The sequence below is a fragment of the Epinephelus moara genome, chromosome 5, assembly GCF_006386435.1.
Source record: "Epinephelus moara isolate mb chromosome 5, YSFRI_EMoa_1.0, whole genome shotgun sequence".
In the NCBI taxonomy this organism is placed as follows: Eukaryota; Metazoa; Chordata; class Actinopteri; order Perciformes; family Serranidae; genus Epinephelus; species Epinephelus moara.
Genome location: NC_065510.1, coordinates 36,515,290 through 36,538,002, shown reverse-complemented (window position 1 = coordinate 36,538,002; position 22,713 = coordinate 36,515,290). Strand labels below are relative to the sequence as shown.

General features: G+C 40.6%; 1 protein-coding gene across 1 annotated transcript in view; it reads left to right on the top strand.

Moving 5' to 3' along the window:
- Positions 1-22,713, top strand: part of adgrl3.1 (adhesion G protein-coupled receptor L3.1) — a 174,475-nt gene that overhangs the window by 3,816 nt on the left and 147,946 nt on the right. The window contains exon 2 of the mRNA XM_050044160.1: positions 9,373-9,453. The gene's annotated coding sequence lies outside the window, so the exon portion shown is untranslated. The remainder of the gene's footprint in view (positions 1-9,372; positions 9,454-22,713) is intronic.

Genomic DNA, 22,713 nt, shown 5'->3' with positions numbered 1-22,713 from the left:
CTGACTGCTTGTGCAGTCTGTTAACTGGGCTGTTTGTGTGTATGGCTGAAAATGATACACGTTGTAATCCCTCTTATTGCACTGCTTAGCTGTAAGTGGTAATCATACCATTATATCACTTAAGCTGTGATGCCAAACCAGCAGTGGCTCTGAATCAATGTTCAAACCTATAGGTAAAAAAAAGATGGTTGATTAATTGATCAGTGGATTGATAGAAAATTAACCAGCATTCTTTTTGATAAGTGATTAATTAGTCCTAGCATCTGCATTCTGAAAATGTGCTGCTCCTCTTCTGCTTATTTGTTAGGGAAACATAGATTTTCAAGCAACCAATTACTTTACAAGGAAAGAAGTTGAACTACAGCAAAGCCACCCTTGGGAGAGATCTAGCTTGGATAAGTAAAGCTAATTAGAAACAGCAGTTTAAACAACTTTGTAGAAAATGATCAAATTGACAACGTACATGTCATATGAATTATAACAGAATGTGATACAAAAAGTCACATAATAGCAAAAAACCTCACTCAGTTGAGTTTATTACAGGAAGTGTCCACTTGTTTACAGGTTGTACATGTTGTACATAAACCACAAAAATAAAATACCCTACCAGTCATGGGGAAAAGCAAGGAATGTCGGCTTTGGTTTTGTATACAATGTCCATCAGTTAGACACCTGCCATCCAGTGGTGCACCCAGAAATTCTTCCTTGGGGTGGCCAGATGGGGCCACTGAAAATTCTGGGGTGGCACACCCAAAACCAAAAGCCACAATGGAATTTCAGGAATTTGATCATGCTATTGAGGTTGAAAACTATGTCAGTATGGAGAGTTAAGGAATTGAATATTGCTATACTTTGGTTTCTTATTTTACATTTAGCGTTACTAATGATCTCATGTGCATTAGAAAATGATGGCACAGTTAACATTTTGAGTTCTACAACAATCCTGTGTATAGATGTGTAAAGCGATCCATAGTTCTTCAAATAGGCTGGTTGTTCTTCTCCTTAAAATAACAAATGTACAGCATTAATTTGAAACAGTACATTGATTGTAAAGAACAAAACATTTACTGGGGACAAGCTTTCTCAAGTTTAGTGAAGACTCGTGGGTACCCATAGAACCCATTTTTATTTAGATATGTTAAGGTGAGAGGTCAACCATTTGAAAATGGCCATGCCAGTTGTTCCCTCACCAAGATTTAGCCTAAATTTGGAGTGTTATTTTCCCACCCTTCCAGTAAGCTATGCCAATATGGTCGGTACCAATGGATGTCTTAGGTTGTCCAGTTTCACAAGATACCACTACCTAGCTTAAAAAATGAGAGCGCCATTCTTAAAGACAGTTTGTCAGTTGGCTAGCAATTGTATCAGGGGGCCATGAAATTGTGTGAAATTGAAACTGTTTGTTGTTTCAGTAGTTAACTACACAAGAAAAATGGGGAAAAAAATACTACTACTTGAAACACTATAAGAGAAGTGTAGTTGAACTAACAACAAGCTACTGCAAATGTAGTTAAACGACTAGTTTAATGACATGTAGTCCACCACTCTCCAGTGCTGCTGATTTGATTGTGAAAAGAATGTATTTGGGTGAGGAAACTGTGATGGTAATTTTTCCCCATTTTCTGATGATAATAATGATAATATGTTTTCTTATGGTGCACTCCTGAAAATGAAGCTACAAGTTGTGAAAGAAAAGCTGTTGAACGAAGTGAAAAGTCCCAAAACCTCCTCAAAGGTTGATTGCATCCTGTTTTCCAATCAGCGTTTTGTAACAGCCAAATTAAAGAAGCCTAAGGACCTCGGGTTGTGCTCCATCTCACACAGGATAAAAAAATTTATTGAGAAATCAATCAGTGTAAATTAATTCTGAAACTACCAGCCATTTATTAGGACATCAAAACTGTGCCAATGTGATGATGTCTTTGGCTCTTCCCTGAATTATATTTCTCGCTACTTTCCTACCGTTAAGATCCCAAAGAGAACAAAATATTGAATATAATGAATGGCCCAGCGTTAACACTAAACACTGATGGCTTGTACTTCAGCATCTCGTTGCCTTTCCCTTAGAGTGATCAATCTGAGAGGCTTAGGCGGGTAAAATCAATGTCACATCTCACAATAATGCTTTTTTAAAGACAGATTTTTATTTGCTTTTGCTTTGACCAGATGACCAGTCTCAGTTTTTAATTTGTTTCCCGGGTAGCCACTGAATGTATTTCATGTCCAGCTTTATGTCATCATTGACTTTTATTTATTGTGGCTTTATTGGTTGCAAAACACCTTGTAATACAGTTTTGACGTGGGCTATATAAAGTGAAGATGAAGGTTATTATTGTGTCATTTTGGAGTGGAGTGAGGAGGCTGTGAAAGGGTACATTTAAGTCATTCTTTTATACAATTATTCTTGCTAACAATCGGAGAAAGATGGCCATATGTAACACTATTGATTCTTAAACCACTCATCTTAGCCTGTCTGTCTAATTTTGACTTAAATCACGCTCTACACTGTTTACAATAACCTTGTAAACTTTGCAACTCAAGCTGTGAAATACAATAAAAAAAGTCTCAGCGTTTGTGTTTGTCTACAGGCTTATTCTCCTATTCTGCAAACGGCCTTCACTATCAGCACTCGATTTGTCTCTGTCTGAACTACATGTTTAAGCAGCTGCCTTCATGTTAGCCAGTGCATCCACAGCTCATTGTTCTTTTCAAACCTCACTCACTCAGTAGCTGTTATCCCTATTTCACATGGAAAAAAACATACACTTGTTCTCTCAGTCAACACATCTCCTGTCCACACGTCTCCTCTGTGCCCTTCACCTCCCTGCGCCCCACTCAAAGCTGTCACCACTCAATAGAAAAACACACACACATGCATGCATGTCTTCTCACAGATACTCTTAACACACATCAGTGCGGTGCTGGTGCACATCAATTACCACCGCGTTTTCAGACGGACACATATATGAGCTCACACACTCACGGAGAGCCACACATAGACACCGCCTGCCTGCAGCTGTATATTTAGTGACACACACAGTGCCATTAGGGAGCTGAATCGAGAATCAGCGTACAAGGCCGGAGTGATTGTAAGAAGCTCACTCCAAGGTCTGGCGATTATTTTGGTCTCCACAGGAAATCATTTACAATAGCACTCACCCCCCTGCTCTCCTCTACCCAGTTCAGTCCATTTAAACAGCGTGTTGCTGCGTGTGTGTGAGTGGCCGTGCATACAGTACGCGAGTCTTAAAGTCAGTCGCCACAGTATTGATGGGGACATTCTTTGCTGTGTTGTTTGTGACTATGGCGTGCTGAGGAAGGCCTCGCTTGTTTAGAGAATGGGGTGCTTGGAAATGAGTCATACACAATGTGATGCAACACAGCGGAGCAGATTTGAATTATGGGGCAATGAACAATGAGGTCATCACAGGGCTGGGGGCATAAATCTCCCAGTGCCTTGGTGTAACGCTGCCTTTCTTATCAATGGAGGAAACTGCAGCAGGGTTCAAAAAATGCAGTATTGTTTGAGGGACTGCTTCAGTGTTGCAAATAAAGGACTGGGTTGGTTGACTTCAGTGACTGAGACAATGGAAGGGGAATTCTGGTTTGATTGCAATGACATTGTTTCTTTGTACTGTTTACTTCCACTGACAACAGTTGCATATAAAAGATTCTTTGCAGATTGTTAATTTGTTGCAATTTTTCTCCTTCCCCCCCCCCGGCTTCTCAAGTGTTTGCACGCCTCTTATATCTACCATACTGCATCCAATGATATTTTCCATATCTTTTCCTTCTTCAGCAGATTGTCCACAATCAGCGTCTGCTGTAATACCATCATCCCCAGGCCCCTCTTAAATTTCCTGCTTACTGGGCTTTTACTTTAACTGCATTACATACATCTTCCACTCCCTGTTCATCTGGTTCCTTTCAGCATAAACCGGCCTGAAAGATCTTACATGGGGCGCTCTGATGCGACTGCCGGCCGTTTGATGGTAAACTTTTAAAAAATAATATTGTCATTTATTGTGCCTGTTCAGTGGCACAGCTGTGATCTTGATTGATATCGAATGGCGTTTTCATTCCAAGTCTTTGAGAGTGAGAATATGTGCCAGGGAGTATTGATCTGGAGCTTAGTTGATGGTGCAGTGTGATAGGCTGAAGGAGGGCGAGGATGACTAGGTGGTTATGCTTGATGGAACAAAGATATTAACAGATGTAGTAGTGATCAATGGCTTGATAATGTATGTTTACATCGTTTGTGCTGTTTTGTGTTTGAGCTGACTAGTCTCAAGTGTAAATACAGCACCTAACTCTGCCCAAAGTTTAATCCCCTTTGACTGGCTGGTGAATAATTCGGTGTGAGCCTTAATCCGCCGGGTTACTTTTAACACATTCAACAGTGTGTCTCTGAAATAAGAGGTTCAGTTTCTGCAGAGGACGTTACAACTCGTTTGAGATAAAAAAGCGCTGTGCCCCTTTGGCATGTATCAGCACCCGTCAATTTGTCCCCCGACGTATCTTTCACATTTTGCAATAAAACCATTTTACCACCTCTGTGTTTTTGCAAGGGAGGCTGATAGTGTCACACCAAGACAGATGAGCAGCGCTCTGGCCTGTGGGCCTGCAGCAATAACTTACATGGACCACGTGTCTGTTTTCTAACCATGTAAGAAATTGTATGCCTGCTCTCCTGCAGTGGGCTTACGTGCGTTTTGAACCCCCTGATTGGCTCTCGCTCAGACGGTATATGTATGATAGATGAGACGGTATCCATCACATGTATCAAGATGAGGGGGGATTGGGTGTTGTAGAGCCTGTGATGAATGATATTTGGTATTTTTTAAAACCAATCTTTGGGTAAAACCCATGTCAGGCAATTACTATAAGCTATGTTTATGGGTAGAATGATACATGTTGGTGTGTGTGCACCCATGTATTGAAACATATTAATGTTCAGGCTTGAGTGCAGTTGATTACAGCTCAACGGTTCACAATCAGCGGACAAATCAACCAGTTTTTTGTTCCATCATATACACCTCCCCTCCTCATCCTCTTTCTCTCTCTCTCCCTCTCTTCCAAAGATTTATGTGGGGCACATAGACAAGGGTCTTTAATTTTACGCCTGGGTAGACCATCTACACTATTGCTCCATATTCCTCACGCTTATATCGAATCTGTCGAAGCCCAGGGGGAGAATTGTGGTTTTAACATGAGCATATAGGGGACTCCACCCTTTAAAAGAAGCTATCCCATTGCTTCATTTGGAAGCGCCATAAATCTCCACCAAGAGGCATCAACACAATTCCTGGTGTCTTATGGAACGCAATCCGTTGTTTGAAGCATAATTACAAAGGGGTTATACATGAAAAACCATCATAAAAGCATACTGTGGAGTCATCCTAATTACATACAGCGGGCGCATGAGTAATGGGGGGTGACATGGGACATCAATACAGCCACTGCCTCTCATAATAGAAAACACCATTGTTTTACTGTGAGAAAATGGTCGGCATCTATCATGTGAATTATTTTTTATGTTTTTTTTCTTCTTCTCAGGATGATATTGTGCCCAGAAACTTACTTCCTTCTCCTCATCACGTCCATCCATTGTTCAGTCGGGCTAAACCACTCGCTGTCCAAAACCCCCTCAGCCAGTGCCCCTCCCTAGCTCTTACAGTGGTGAAAGCCATAGAAGTATTCACCATTTTCCCAACTAAATCTCTCTGTCTGTTGTCCTCATCTTTGCTGCACTGCTGGTTGCTCTCAGAGGAGTCCTCTCACCTTCATTTGATCAAAAATCTTGCCTCTATCTGCTCTAATGCACTCAAATGGTGTTAAATCTTAACCCTGCTCTGAAAGTGTTAGTGTGCTACTACAGCTGCTGAAAAATGTAGAGAAGGCCTGAAATTATGTAATTGGCCCATGCAGATGCAGCTGATTTCATTGGAAATGGAGCTAAGTGTTGATATCAGTATAGACATTATACAAATGTTGACATGGTTAGCAAAGTGATCAACAGCAGCAGCAGCAGAAAAACATGTCAAGATATGGGATGATTCTGCAAAACGCTAGATTACAAGGCAGTAATTGTAATATATACTGGGGACCCCCACCCCCCAATGCCCCCCAATATATTTAGAAAAAACTGAATTAAAAAAATTGCCCTTCTACAATAGGCACCCCCACACCAATATCTGAAATAATCATCAGAAAATGTGATTATAATCATAAATTGAATAACAAACCATTATTATTATGATTCTGGTATGGAGTGCTGCAGGAATGAGTCCTTAAGCCTGGAAATGAGTTAGCATTTTAGCCAACACATTCTCACTCCGACCTTGTCACATATCAATGTCTGGTCATGGACTTTCCATGTCCAGATACGACGTGCAAGGTACTCTGGGTGTGTTGGTTGTTGACGTTCTGGGACGCCATGTCAAGTTCTGCCAGTTACATGCATTGTCTTCCACTTTCGTTTTCACTGTGAGTTTATTTCTTCCAGAATAAACACACAGTGCTGGTACAACACAGGGAATTGACCTTGTTTTTCCTTCAACACCTAGGGCACATGGTTAGGTTTAGGCAACGAAAGCACGTGGTTGGGTTTAGGAAAAAAGAACAGGATTTGGCTTTATAATCTTACAGGACGCAAACACCGCTCTCCTGGGAGATAATCTGTGTTTGTTGGACCCAACTGCCACCCTTCCGGCCCACGCTACTCGCCACCTTAACTTTTGTTCTTGTCCCACCCTGTTTCCCCCAGACGCTACCAGATGCCGTTAAACTATACAGCCAATGGCCACGTATCATGCCAGTGTTCAAGGACTGCTATTTTTGTCAGTGTCTAATGCCGGAACTCACTGACCAAGTGCTGGATTTTGATGGCTTACGGGGTTATTTTGGCACTCCCAGTTCCCTCGTCTTGGAGCCAATGGGTTTTTGGTTAGATGCCTGAAATAAGGTCCATGGTTCACACAAACCTAAGAAACTCTCATGTTTCGTTCTATGATATGAAATACATCAGTAATTACCCCACTAAGAAATACCAATAATATACTGTACAGACAAAGAAACATTATAGTTTTTGAGTAGTTCTTTAAAAGTCTGAATGGTTCCAGAAGGAACCATATCCTACTAAAAGAACCATTCTGTGTAGTGGATGGTGCTACATGTTTGTCATATGGTTCTTTGTGATATTAAAGGGTTCTTAATTCTTAGTTGTTAAAGTTATTGGATAGCTGTACTATAGTAGGAAATGATTTTTTTTTTATTTTTTACCCCCATTTGCCCCCACAGTTTTGACTCCATGGCTACGGCCCAGCAAGATTACATTCAGTGCCGCTGTTTTCAAACTTCCTTCTTTCTCCAAAATCTGTGCATTACAACCACAGTACTGTATGTCTAGGGATAGGCTACTAAAATACTTGGTTGAGGTTAAGGAAAGATTGTATTACAGTTAAAAGAATACATGGTACACGCCCATCTTCATCCCAACCTTAATATCCTTACTTTCCACCTCACTAAAGGGTGCACTACTTCCTGCATTGGCACTGAATCATACCACTGGACATAAGATTGCAAAGTATGGAATCATCCAATATGAACGTAATTCCTTCTGATACCCGGCGGGTGTGTCTGTAGGCAAAATAAAACACTTGTTTCATTCAGTTGCATCTTAGCAGACCGTTCCCTGGAAAGCTGTTGACCTGTGCCTTCTGACAGCAGAAAAGAGAACAAATTAGGATTTAATGAAGAATTCCTCTCCGGTGATGGAACAAAGCGATGGTGCACCGCTGATGTATGCATGGACTTTTGCAATGGCTGCATCTTTAATCTTCTCTTTCCCCTTATCCGCTTGTTCACGTAAATGAGTCCTAATGAAAAATCTCATTCCCCGCCTAGTTCTGCTCCTATTACAAACTTGTTCCTTCGCCACCTCGCTTGAGCCTCCGAACCTGTTTCTTTTTCCACCTCTCTTCCTCCATTCCTCATTCATTGATCCCTCCATTGTTGACCAGTTCTGTGTGAATAATGTATACCGTGTTCTGAGAGAGGCAAGCGAGACATGAATGAAGGTTGTGTATGGGGGAGCTTAGCACCTAACTTATTTCTCTCCAACGCTCTGTTGCCTCTCGCAATTCTCCTGCATTGTAGTGCATACATACGATATTGGGGGTATACACTAATTCACACATACTGTACACATGAGTACATACACATGAATTCATGCAAACACATGCATGTACACATAGACAGTGCAGTGAATCCATTTTTTGTTGCAGCCTCTGCCCACCCAGCCATACAGATATTGCTCATGGCCTCCTGTACTGGCTAATAGACCCAATTACTGCACAGCCCTGCCTTAGAGCTCCACAGAGGTCCAGGCTCTGACACTTTGTATGAATGTGTGTGTGTGTGTGTGTGTGTGGGTGTGTGTGTGTGTGTGTGTGTGTGTGTTACAGTATGTTGATGCAATTGTTTTTGTGTGCCCGTGAAAATCTTGCAAGGCACAAAGACTGTGGAAGGAAAATTCAAGGCCAAACAGATATATGCCATTTCCTTGGCCCCATCACACAAAATACTACTGTTGTAAGGCAACAGGAGCACACACGAACCCACACCCAATGTCAGTCACAATACAGTACGCGCACTCACATTGAGATTGACCCTGGTGAGATGAGGCTGCAAAGTTTACCCTCGAGAGAAGAAGGTGGGGGTGAAAAGAGAGCTGGGGAGAGAGCAAGAAAAAAGGTGACAGAGAGGGTGTCTCCGAAACAAAAGGGGGATATTGTGAAAAAAGTACATAGTGATGGAAAACGGTGGAAGATGCAGAGGGAGATAGGGAAAGGAGACAAGGCACAGATAGAAAAAGATATAAGAGACATTCTAACAGTGAATAACTGCCACTCTGCATTCGAGTAACAGAGCTAACAATTTCCCCTTCTGAAAAGTGTCTCTGGCATTTGGCAGCGAAATGCCACCCATATAAACCAGTTATCATGGCATGAGAGAGCTTTTTAGCTGTAAACTGCCAGCGAGCACAGAGACAGACCATTATAGACTTTGATACCCCGACACTTAAGAGGTCATTACAACGCAGAGCGCTCACACACGTGCGCGGGCGCACAAACACTAAACAAGCAGTCACGAGCGGAAGTGGCTTGTGAACTGCCTGGTTCTTGTGTTTGAGTGGGTTATGGCTATTCACACTATGTGGAGGGGGCCATTATTCACATTGTACCCCACATTCACTACATATTATGGCTATCTGTCTCAATTGTGAACAATGACAGGGACTTCAGTTCACTGAGCTTGAATAACCCCCACCCTTTCTCCCCCTCTGTCTCCTCTTCCTCTCTGCCTCTCCAGGACTAGGACGTCCAGCTGCCACTGAGATGTGATTCTCTGGGGTTTCATTTCACTTTGACAAAGCGAAGTACACTCTAACAGGTAAGAATACATGCCCCCGAATGTGTGCGTGCAAGTTTGAATAAACAGTATCTCCCCCCCATGGTAATTTTAAACATATTTAACCAGGGGTGTTGACTCAGAATGCATTCTTATTTACAGCAGGCTTATTTAGGCCTGCAGGGATAGTCACGCAAATATATACACACACCTGGTGTGTTGTTTTTGCCGACTCCACAGTATGCATTATGCTTTTTTAGAACCCAAATATGACCCAGCATTCTCCCCGGAGATCTCTGGGTTCCATCTGTGCCAGGGAGTGCTCTAATTGGCCCGACAAATGTGTCCTCTCAAACTGCTAATCCAATCACATATGACCCAGCGAGCTTCAAAAAGAATACAGAGCAGCATGCAATATGCAGCAGAATAGAACAGAGTTGAATACAACAGGTAGTGTAAAGACAGTGTTGGCCCCAGAGAGGATAAAAACGGAGCGCAAAATTGAAACAAACATCAAATTAATTGCAATCAGCCTGCTGCCCCGTGAAGGCATCGACAGGAGTTTAACCACAAACCCGGACCTTCATCTGCCCATGAAGCCACTCGCTACAACTTATTTACAGTGTATTTACAAGCTGAGCTGGGCCTGTAAAATCTCAAATTTACGAGCTCCTTTTTAATTAGAAATACTGTCTCCTAGAGTTGGGCTGATGAATTGCACATTCAATTTATCGACGATAGAGAGGAGGGCGCAGTTCTGGGGGTATTGACAGCCAGACAGAGTATCCCGGTTGTATCAGTTTTTCAGTGAGAGGAGAAATATGTTGCATCTTTGCTGTGTAAAAACCCTGAGGCTGTGTTTTCATGTGGGATCCTCTTCTTAATTGATTGGAACTGGCTGATAGTAATGTGAATGAGTGCGCTCTCTCTCTCTCTCTCTCCCTCCTCTGCTGTGTGGTTTGAAAGTTTGCAGTGTAGTTAGTTAGGCTTTATCTATTTAATGGCCAAGGTCGTTTCACTCAAGCATTGTACCATGTTAATAAAATATGAAAAGAAATCCACAAGGACATGTGTGGGACAAGTACTTTAAAAAAATATTAATTGTATCAAAAGGCCAACTAGTTTGGAGATAGCGTAGTTTTTACCGGGTTTTAGTATTATTTTTTGAACAGGTTTTGCAACTGAGGTTATGTGAGTGCACGGGAGGACAATGGGCCCTGGGCACAGATATACAAAAGGCCTCACCACCTTTCCTACACAGGAGCAAGACACAGACTTTTGTGGTGGTTTTGCATATTTTTTGTTGTTGTTTTGCATTCTTCTTTTGTTGATATGCATCTTTTTGTGGTTTTGTGTCTGCTTGTGGTTGTTTTATGTCTATTTTGGTAATTTTGTGTCTCTTTAATGTAATTTTGTGTCTTTTTGGCAGCTTTTGCCTTTTCGTAGTCATTTTTTGTGTCTCTGTGTTGTTGTTTTGTGTCTTTTTTGGTTGTTTTGTGTCTCTTTGTAGTCATTTTGTGTCTCTTTAATTTAATCTTGTGTCTTTTTAGTAGCTTTGTGTCTCTTTGTGGTTGTTTCATGTCTTATTTTGATCATTTTCTTTGTCTTCGAGGTTAGTCTGTGTCTCTGTGATTGATTTGCTAGTTTTTGTGTCTCTTTGCAGTTCCTTTGCATTTCATTGTGGTCTCTTTGGCCTGGGATAATTTTGAGTCTTTTCCTTGTCGGTATTTTGAGTGAGATTTTGCAGATGAAGGCCAGGGCCCTTGGTCTGTGCCCAGTAACCTTGATTAGTAATCTATACACGTGTCATTGTGGTTAGTTTTTTAAATTATTTTTTTAGTGAGCTTGAAGCTAAAACACTTGTTTGTCTTTATTATTCTTGTTCTTGTTCTTATTATTATATGTTTTAGTTTTAATGTATTTAATGATATAGCCTTCGTGTGCGAATGTGGTGAGTTTGTGTGTCCATTTGAAATGAACTTCCTGTCCCAGTGTGTGTCACTCGGCATGCCTTCCTTCCTTGACTCTCATAACTGAATGCTTGCTTTGAAATCTAATTCTGTGATATCAGGGCTGCATTTTGTCTTTATTTCTCTGTAACAATAAGTGAAAAGAAAGAACAACAGGAAAGGGGATGTATCATTCTTCATATGGGGGGATGTGTGGAACAGGTGTTTCCCGCTCCGCATGCACAGACGCACAACCTTCATTTGCCACATTACTAATGAGAGCGCAGATTGAAATACAATATGTATCAGTTTCATTGGTTAAACGGCGTTTACGTGTAAAGCGAGTCACACGGCAGAACAATAAACATATGCATGAGCAGATACTGTATGCAGATAAAAGCTCATCTGGACATGGTGTATTCATACTGATGTAACAATACAGCAACTGAAAACTGGGTGGAAACTGAATTAGAACATTTTTTTAAACTACTGGTAAAACTATCATTGAATAAAAGTGGTAAAGAAATGTTTAATTTTCTGTCGCTTTAATGATAAAAAAAAGAGATAGAATTCATTTTAAAGCGATATTTGGAGCATAATACAATGAAAATAATTAAAATTCTAGCTGTTGCAGCCTTTACACAAATTGCACCTGATATCAAACACTCACACACACAAATACACCGACACACACTCTCCTTTGCCCCCCTGTCGCAACCCCCCATGAATACAGGCTTATTGTCTTATAATGTGACCTTTGCCTTGAGTGGAAAGGCCTTTGTCCTAAGACAATAGAGTCCATATTGTAAACCATGCCAGTCAATGCCGTCCACACAGCTGCCAGAGAATGGGTGCAGATTGTTCGGGGTCCAAGTTGAAGGCTTTGAGGCAGGCACTTGTGGCGTGTGTGTGTGTGTGTGTCTGTGTGTGTGTCTGTTTGTGTGTTTGTCTGAGCCTGTGTATTTTTGTCTCTAATGTTTGTGTCTGTAAGATGCAAGCCTGTTTTCCAGAATCAGCAGATGGGCCTGTGCAATTAGACTCAGCCTTCCCTCCCTTGTGTGCACACATGCACGCGTGCACACAAACAGACACACACAAGCCCACACAGCCACAAGCATACGCACACACACGCAAACACACCCAGGGCTGGGCATGAGGCAGATGTCTCTGAAACACTAGACCTGGAAGATACTGTAATGGAGGAGGAAATTGAGAAATGAGAATAGAGTTGCTAGGGTAACCACTAAACATCAGTCAAAAAGATGATCCACCTATCTATCTATCACGGCCGGGTGTTAAATCGATACTGTCATATACTGACTTTCAACTGAATCATTTAATGATGATAAGAACATAATGAAGTTGTTTTTTAAGGTAAATATTATGAAGAAGCTGTAATAAAAGACTAATAATATTACATACTTACTTTTTTGTTTTGTGCACATGAAGCCTACCCGTATTGTAATCAATGGGGTATTTATGTTTTGTTTTTCAGCAAATTTGTCTGTTGTCAAGTCTGAATCGATGTATCGATTAAATGATCAACGATCCTATACGATCGATGCAAAGTAAAACCATTAATGCATATCCTAATATATAAGATACACCTTTCTATTGAAACTCCCATTGCATGTCTGTGTCACCATTTCTGTCCAAGTGCACTTCCTTTCTAAACATTCAAACAGTGCTAGCAGCCTAGCACTAGACAGACAATGGTAGGCAGCCAAGAAAAAGACAATGAGGATATTTACTGACATTTTCTCATATCAATCACACGCCCCTGAATTAAATCAAACTGAAATCGAATCATGGCAGACTTTGTGATATCAGTAGATAGTGTGTATTGTCCGAGGAATATATAATATATAATAATATAAAACATGTGATTTACACCCTTTTTGTCATGATTTCAAACATACTACAATTAAATTAGGCATTGAAGTTTTTGGGCCATTTAAACTACTGTATATAGCACATGGTCTAAAGTGCATGGTCCAAGTGCATTTAGGGTGTATCAGTTTCTGCTGTTGCTAGTTAAACGGCGCATAATCTGGGCCAAAAGTAAGGCGCAAGGGGCAAAGGGGTTGTATTTAGTCCCTTAATTAATCATAGGAGTGTTCTGGGTGTAACATGAAGAGAGTGTCATCTGCCATTCCCTAAAGCCAGTGGTTCCTGTGCCTGCTGTGGTGCTATTTACATGACAGACTCGGCAAATTGGAAAAGCGAACAGTTTTCTGCTGAGCGTAATGCATTAAGAGTAGTGATGTCACAGCAGCAAATATTGTGGGACATTTAAGTAGCGAAACAAAAAACTGTAGTTATAAACTTGACTTCTAAAGTGGGGTTTGTTTAACCAACATTAACCCTTCCATTTTTGTTCTTTTAAGGGTCATTCTGACTGATAATAATATAAATTCTGTAATAACTGTGAAACCCTAATTTTCTGAGATGGTTATTGTACCGTGAAACTGTCATACTGTTGCAACCCTATTCTAAATTAATAAATGAAGACGCACAGCTCCTCATGCGTAAATGCAAACAGTATTTCTCTTAATGGGTGTCGGACAGCAGCTCTGCTCTGCTCTCTGCTACGTTCACATATTAGAGAATGTCATTAATATTTTTCTCATCAATGATATCTCACCCACAGGCAACACATCCACATATCCCACACACTTTGAACCCGCCTATGTAGGGGCATCTTACTATCTGAATAATGTGCTTTTAAAATAGCAGTGCCCCTGACCACACCTCATTGAAAGAAGCACATGCACAGATAGGCACAAGTATATTTGCTACCCACACAATGTGGGCACTAGCTGTAAAAATGACAACTGCGTCGGACTGGAACTAACAATGACAGTTGTGCTGAGCCGCTTTGCGCTGGGTGTATGATAAGGCCCTTTGTTTTATATGTTTAAAATGTGCCACTTGGTGTGTAATCAAACTAATGTTCAAAGCTGTGTGAGTTTACATTTGCCATATTTATATATTAAATATATTATTATTGCAAGATATCTTTATTATTGCAGTAACAATATCAACTAAAGCTGAAATATAATTAAGTTGATTTGTCAAACAGAAAAGGATCTGCAACAGCTTTTCAAAATATGAGGACTTGATGTTTTTCTTTGTAATATATGATAGCAAACTGATAGCTCTTTGTTTCACACTGTTGGTTTATCTCTCTATCTCTCTGTCTTAAAGGGGTACAAATCTCTGCTCATAAACAATAGTATAAAACGACCTGACTATCTCAGTACAACATCTCCACACTTAGCCCCACCAGTCATGTATTGACCTGCAGTAACAGATAGGCTCAGAGGAAATGAGCTTGTGACTGAAAGGTCACAGTTTAAAATCTGAGTAGTACAGTAGCTGTGAAAATCCTTGGCAGTTTAAATCCCTCAACAACTACCATCAGGGCTGCGACCTCTGGGCACTTAACCTTTAACTGTTCCAGTGGAGCAGCTCGGTGCCCAATAGTGCGAGACTGTGTGGCTGCGCCACGCAGCTCCCAGGTGTGACTGTGTTAATGTGTGAATATGGCCTGACCTTCCTTCCTCTCAGCTACTCCCCCTCAGCCATTCATGCAAACATGAATGTGTTCTTTCTTAGTCAATGAGCCACGCTAAATGAGGCTTATGACTTGATAGCTTACAAATGCGCGGCATTTTCGGTTGCTTTGAGTGTTAACGATTTCATTCCTAATTTGGTGTACTGCATTGGTGACAGTCAGGGTAAATTCCCTTGATCTTAGATTTGCTGTTTATTGTTGATACATGCAATTTTACCCTGTCTGCTGCTGCCTGGTGGCTCAGTATCCTGTTGACTGTGCTAAAGATACCAGTCTGTCCTTTACGCACTCTTTTTTTCCCCTCCTTGGATCGAGACAGGGCACCAGGGGAGCAAACACACACACACCCACACACCTACACACAAACCTCATCAAACACACATACACAGTGACGTAAATGCATAAACAAAGACTCACACGTACACCACTTACAAACACAAATACATCGCCACCTGAGTGCAGCCATCCAAACCCCCACACACCCTCTACAACACAGACACACACACATATGACAACAGGGAATAGCCCACAGAGATGCTCTTTGTCAACAACTTGGAAGAAAGCAGCTATTTAGGGCCACTGTATTCCTGGAAGGGTTAGCCATCTTATTTGTGTGAAGAGCCTGTGTGAAGCAAAACAAGTTACGGCAGTTGCCATCGCTCTCTCTTCCCCACTGTGTCGTCTCATATTTGTGGTGTTCTGCTTACGAACCGGTGCTAATTGTGTAAAGTGGAGTACGGTATATTGTGAATGTAGATTTCCGACGGGCCTGGTGTGGTGATGAGCAGATGCACTCGCAGATGTTTTCCCTCCATGTGTCTGTTTACCAGTTCAATTATCCCTATCGCATACTGTAGAGATTTGTTGTTCTATTTAGGTGCTTCAGCGTAGATTCCAGGAAAAACACTAGTTAGTGAAGTATTACAAGCGTGTGTTAACTCCATTCTTGCTGGCACTGGTGAGTCAGATACTGTTTATTTGATGCATTTGGGAGAATGAAAGAAAAACTATAAATGTCAAAACATAAATGCACTTTACTTCACTCTGCTGCATTATGCAACATTTAGTTCAAGAAAAGATGTATGACTTGGTCAAAGATTAGAATCTATTGTGCTGGTAAATACTGTGAAAGCATATGTGTTGCTGTGGCAACCTTTGATGGAGGCTGTGTTGGCTTAGATTTTGACTTTTCAGTAACATAAATAAATGAATCCATCCTGGAGAATTAAATCCTGTGAATGTTCTCTCTGTGTGCATTCTCAGTTATTGTAAGGAAAGATTCACACCCCTACTGGCATCTATATGTGACCCTTGCGTTCAGCTTGTGTTATCAGAACTGGAGTCTATCCAGAATTACAATTTCGAAAGAGAATCGATGTTCAAGACTTCTAGCTACAACCCGAATATGAGATCTGAGCAGCTTAAGATGAATTTTTGATCAAATATTTCTCACTGACTCAATTAAGCATTGATGAGACAAGGAGTGTACATAGTTCTGCACACCCTAGTTCTTTTGTTTGGGCTTTGTAACTTTACATTCTCTCACTATTTCTGTACTTTGTAATATAAATACAGAATGTAATATATAATATAATATAGTATATGTCATTTTAATACAAAACTATGAAACCTTTCCAAGTCTGGAAAGATACTACTTCTTATTTTGTGCGCACAAGTTGGTACCTTAGTACCACCTTTCGGGGTGGCTTGTGCCCATGGTACCTTAGTACCACCTTTCGGGGTGGCTTGTGCCCACATAGTGTTGTTTTTTTTTTTTTTTGCAGAATAGCGGTGACAGGGCTCTAAGGAGTGCTTCATCCCAGCACTTCATAAAAAAACTGTTGCCGCCTTTTTTAATGACGTGCTGGGCATAGGATTTGTGTCTATGACAACAATATCTTGACACTAACATTAGCCAGGTAGCTAGCATAATGCTACAATAACAGAGGGTTGACACACTTCAAGCATACAAAGCTATAACGGTGATAAAAGCACAACACTCACCAGTAACATCCAGTGTCTGCCGACCAATCTGCTCCCAAAAAATGAGCGTTTCTGTCTTAGTTGTGACAGTAGGCTGTAGCCTAGGTAAAGAAGCAGCAGACATTTTTAAATTAAAGCACTCAGAGCGGCCGCACAAAAAAGGCGGCGCGCTCTGAAAAAAGACGCTGGGTGCGGCTCCTCATAGAGAACAACTGAAAGAAGAGGCCAACACTGAGAAAAAAGCAGTATGTGAACACAGGTGCTTAGGTATTATTGCAATAGCATTATATAATGCACTTAGTATAAATACAAAATGTAACATAATGTATTGTATATGTCATTTTAATACAAAACTTGGGAGCCACTAATGTGCCAAAATGTGATTTGTTTTGTTTTGTATGGGTGTGTTCGAACACATTCATTATGTTGTGCACACAAGTTAGTATCTTGTGCACATGAGTTATTATGTTGTTTGCACAACATTAAAAAAATATCACCTTTTGGGACTTGAAGGGCCCTGTACAAATCTTATTGAGGCACATCAAATGTATCTATTAAACATGCCGTTTTGCTGTTGTACATTTAGGTATAACTGCAATAGCATTATTTAAAGCATTTTGTAATATAGACACAAAATGTAATGAAAACATTTGTCACCTGAAGCCCTTAAAGTCCAGATGATGATATATTTTATCTTGTGCAAACAAATTATTTATCCAGTGCGCACAAGATAATTATCTTGTTTGACAAGTTCGAAAAAACCCCTCTCTGGGCTGTAGGGGCTGTGTATAAAACTTATTTGAAGTGCATCAAATATATCTATTGTACATGCCATTGCAATGTAAAATAGATATATGTATGCAATGCCCTTTTAGGCATTATTGCAGTAGCATTATATAAAGCAACAACAACACGTGCTGTGTATGAATTATGGCATATTACATGTACATCAGCATCAGATACAGGAAACCATAAACATTCAAAAATCTATTACAGAATGGAAATACACAGTAACATTTGTGGTCCGCCCACCGCTCCTTTGAATGACTGTATTTTCAATGTATCTGGCTGCTCTGGTTTGTTGATTGGAATACATCAGCACACCAGGGATATGAAACTGCAATAAGATCCAGACCTCTACCGTGCGTGATTTGAATATGAAATGATTAGATTATTGATTTTGGTTATTTGGGTCTCCCGCCCCGAGATGATATTGTGGCAGCGCAATCACCATCGCTGACATTTAGCACTGTGTTTACCTTTGCTGTCTCCATTGATTGCTTCAAAATCACCACCCATACATCCTTGCCGGAGCTCATTGTATCGTCAGTTTTTATGCTATTTTGGAAAACTGATGGATACGGCTTATCAAAAATGCAACAGTTGTGGTGTGTGCGGCGGCAGAGAATAACCTAGTCGCCTCGCAATCACGGAACAGTGGTTCTTAGAGGCTTGCATTTTAAACACCACTGAATATCATTATAGAGATAGCGCATGCAATGCACATGGGGGGGGTGAATGACCCTGAAATAGGTCATGAATGTATGTTTGATGACACATGAGTGATATTTATAGCTTTCTTCACGAGGCTGACAAAGGTTTGAACCTAAATCCGATGATATGCCGAACCTTTTCCTCACCCTACACGCTGAAAACTAGTAAAGCTCAGCCTCAGCCCAGCAGGGAACAGCAATAAGTCTTCATTTTTTTATATTTTAATGTTCCAGGTACATTCCTCTCGCTGATTCACCACAGTCTCAACCTCTTCAATCCCAGTAAGCTTTGAAGAAAATCTCCTCTTCACTTAAGATTTTTTCGATTTTGTTTCCAAAGAGAGACAGTGAAAATGTAATATCTAACAAAAATGTTTGCTGACAAATACTCCCATATCACTGTGGACATCTGTCATGAGACATTTTACACACATCATTGCTCAGGCGCCAAAGTGACTCAAAGAGATTGTAGTGTTAATGTTACTCCAAATCTGTGAGGGAAATGTTTTTGTTTTTTTTTATTGCATTCACCAGTGCATTTCCTTATGCAGGAGTCAAGGTGACAGTGTGCAAATGAATGTGTTCTCCTCTTAGGTAGATCTCTTTGTGTTTTAAATGCAATTTTCTCAGCAGTAAGACAATCCAGCGTTAAGTGCCTCCTTTTATATTTATATACCAGTGTTGGTGCTTATGCATTATTAAATTATGAACAGGGCCCAGTAAGCGCCTCAGAAAGGCCTTTTTGAATAAATATTTCACGACTCTGATACACACAGTTCATATCTGCTCTGTAATGCAAGAGGCAAAGGTTTGGTCCTAATGTCTTATGCAGAAATCACTTTTTTTTTTTTATAAATATGAATCTACATTCGGACTTTCTGAACTTGCTGATTCGGAACAAATCTTGGGAAGTTTGTGTGTATCTGGGAGAGTATTGGCTTCTATCTAGTGTTTGGGAAAGGAACAAAAAGATACACCGCCTCAGTAGGAAACTCATTATCTAGGTCCTGAGAATCTTACGTAGTCTTTAATGTGAGGTTAGTTTGAAATGGAGAACAATGAGCGTAGCGGACCTGAAGACGGCAAACATTTTTAATCTTCTTTTCAGAGCAGCGGAGGGAGCTGGATTGACGGGGCGGATGATAGAAGGGACAGAGGAGGCAGCATGAGAGAAAAGACGCAAAAAGGCAGCCAGAGGGAAGAATAGTTAAAAGCATTTAAGTAAACAAGAGTGGATGAAGGATAACAATAGGGGATGACAATGAATGGAGGAAGAGGACGGATCTGAAAAAAATAATGATAAATTAAAGAAAAGGCTGGGGAAAAAAACAAGAGTGGGATACATGTGAACGTTGTGTATTCTCCTGCTAACCAAGCCCAGCCCTTTCATAAGGGTTTAAATCTAGGCCACGAGTGTCGTATCCTGCCGGTTTGTCTGCCTCCTCTTTGATGCAGCATCATTCGCTGCTGAGGTGGCTGTTCTCTGTACTGTACAGGACAACACTCTCTCTCTCTCTCTTGCAAACACAATCACGCACACACACAAACTTCGCTGCTGGCTTTAAGGCATGGCTTTGACGGATCCATTGTGACAGTACTGGGTTCAGAGCGCAGTGACAGAGAGGAAGAGAGGGAGATGGCGACGGGGGAGAGAAAAGGGTGGCATGAAGGAGAAGACAGATGAATCAAAGGGAGGAAAACAACAGCAGTGGCAGTGGAATCAACATCACTGCATCTCTAGCTGACATAATTGATTGTATCAGAGGCTGTTTTGTAAACCATTAACTCCCCCCTTATGGGTTAGTCTGCTGCACTGCCACGCACAACTGAAAGGCTGCACATGCGTGTGTGGGCATAAGTATGACTGTGCTTGTGTGGGTATTTTCATGTGTTTTGTGCATTCATTTATTTGTTTTCGATTTGTTTTTCTTGCTTTGCCATTAGCTGCAAATCGTTGCACTAATCAACCTGCTCTAACATGACAAATGATGATTGGTAATTACAATCAGTTATTTGCTACAATTGAATTGTCTTAACATAATAATAATAACAATAATAATAATAATAATGAAATATTATAGTGCCTCTTAAAGGCAGGCAGCAGTAACTAGAGAAAGAGTTAAGTTGAGATCAAAGGTCTGAAGTGTGAAGGCTAAAAAAGTAGAAAAATCAGATGCTGCACTCTGTGTTTGGACAATCTAAAGCGCGCTGACATGGGGATGGTTAGTGTTTAGCGGGAGTAGTTTATCTTGTGTTTTTTCTTCATTACAACTGAAGATAAGGGTACAACCTCATTTATGTGGTATAACAAAATAATAACCATGCTGGAAATAAGTATTTTACTTTAGCATGTCATCCTTAGGATTACGGTCTTATCGTCTTCCAGAAATAAATCAATTAATCAATCAAAACCAAGATCATGGAGCATCGAAATGTATATTTAAATAATAGGAATTGTGTCTGAAAACGTCTGCAGATTAGCTTTAGCAGAGGCTAGCTGTGAAGGCGCTCTGGGGAATTTGAGGGAAAAAGGGTCTAAAGTGTGAAAACAAAAAATGTATGAGATAAAATCAGCGTTAGGACCAGTGTTGGGCAAGTTACTCTCAAAATGTAATGTATTACATATTACTAGTTCAAATTGTCTAGATTGTTTTAAAGTTTAAAGTTTAAAGTCCAACTTTAAAGTTCTTAAAGTTGGACACAGGGACGGCCAGGCAGAGGATCAATGTCTGATAATTATGAGATATGGATAAATATTTGTGGGCCTATGATATGAAACACAACAAACAAATGTCGAGGTTAACACAACAAACAGAATGGCGTGCGATCAAGTCACTATAAGGAGTGAAAATTAATACTGCAGAGCTGAAGGACTCACCTATTGGTTCCCAGTGTGCCGGTCAGCTACAGCAGCACTGGAGAAAGAGTTTTGCATAAGAACGGGACTGTGTGCCGGAGTTGCTCTGCAGTTGTAGGGGATGTGAATGGAAACACATCCAACATATACTAACATCACCCAGGCCGGATGTGCTGATCACTGGGACGAGGAAAAACAAACCAGAGGCCAGCTCCTTATTCTGCTTCTTTCAGGCAACCTTAGGGTGCAAAAGCAGAACGGGACAAATTGTAGGTATATATATGGAAACACACTGGACATGATAACGCACGCGATCGCCGGCACCATTTTATAATGTAGCGTAAAACGGAAGTGAAGTGACTGGATAAATGAAAAATAAAAACAATAAACAGTTTATTTGATGGTAACGCGTTACGAGACACTGAAAATGTAATCATATTACCCAAAAATCATTACTTCATTACTGCTAAAAAGTAATAAACTATTATAACCCCCAACACTTGTTAGGACAAACAAAGGAATGCTGATGTTAGCTAGTTAGCATTTGGCAGAGCTAGTTTGTTTGGAGTTATTTTTCTCCATTATTATATAAAATGAGGCTACTTACTCTTTATTTATTGATTTGATTTATTATAGCCATGAATGTATTAAAAGAACTGGATACAGGATTAGAGGTGTGTCCCAATTCATTCCTAGGAAAGCTGCTCAGTGGTGCATGAAGTTCAACTGCCTCGTATAAAATCACCTGGATGACTGGTAATGCTTCCACATTGTGCGCCCAATACAGAAGGCGCACAAGGGAGCAAGCTGGCTCCTTCGAGTTTTGGGCTCTGTTAACTTTAATGGGAACAAAATGATTCAATTGTCCGGCTCTGCTCATCTTTACAGTTGTTATCAGACCAAACAGATTCAATCGTGATATTGATTATTGTCATTTCGCAGGGGTTTTGATGCTTCCAAAAAATTATTTACTGATTTACAGATGTCTCTTTTGCCATATAAGTCAATGGGAGAAGTATTTTTGGGCCAAAGGGCACCACGTGATGATGGGGCCTGGGTATAACACACCAATTACTAACATTAAGGAGCTGCAAAATTTAATTTATTTACAATGATGGAATTATATGCCAGAAAAAGCCTGTAAATTAACTCTAGTTAAGGCTATGGCTGTTTTCTTTTATTGTTCATGACATGATCATTGGTATATGGTGAAACAGAGGTCAGAAAGTCGCAATCTATTCTCAGCTCAAACTTGAGCACATGTCCACTGTAGCTAGTTATCACATTTTGGCTTCATAGGGAAGTATAGTTTCGAGTCACATTTGACCCTTCATCTTTTTATACCACTATCTGATGTCTGCATTTTCTGTTTTATGCTTTTTCGCCCCAGTATTTGAGGGTACTGAGGGTACAGGGAGGGAAAAGATAGATGCCTTAGGTTAT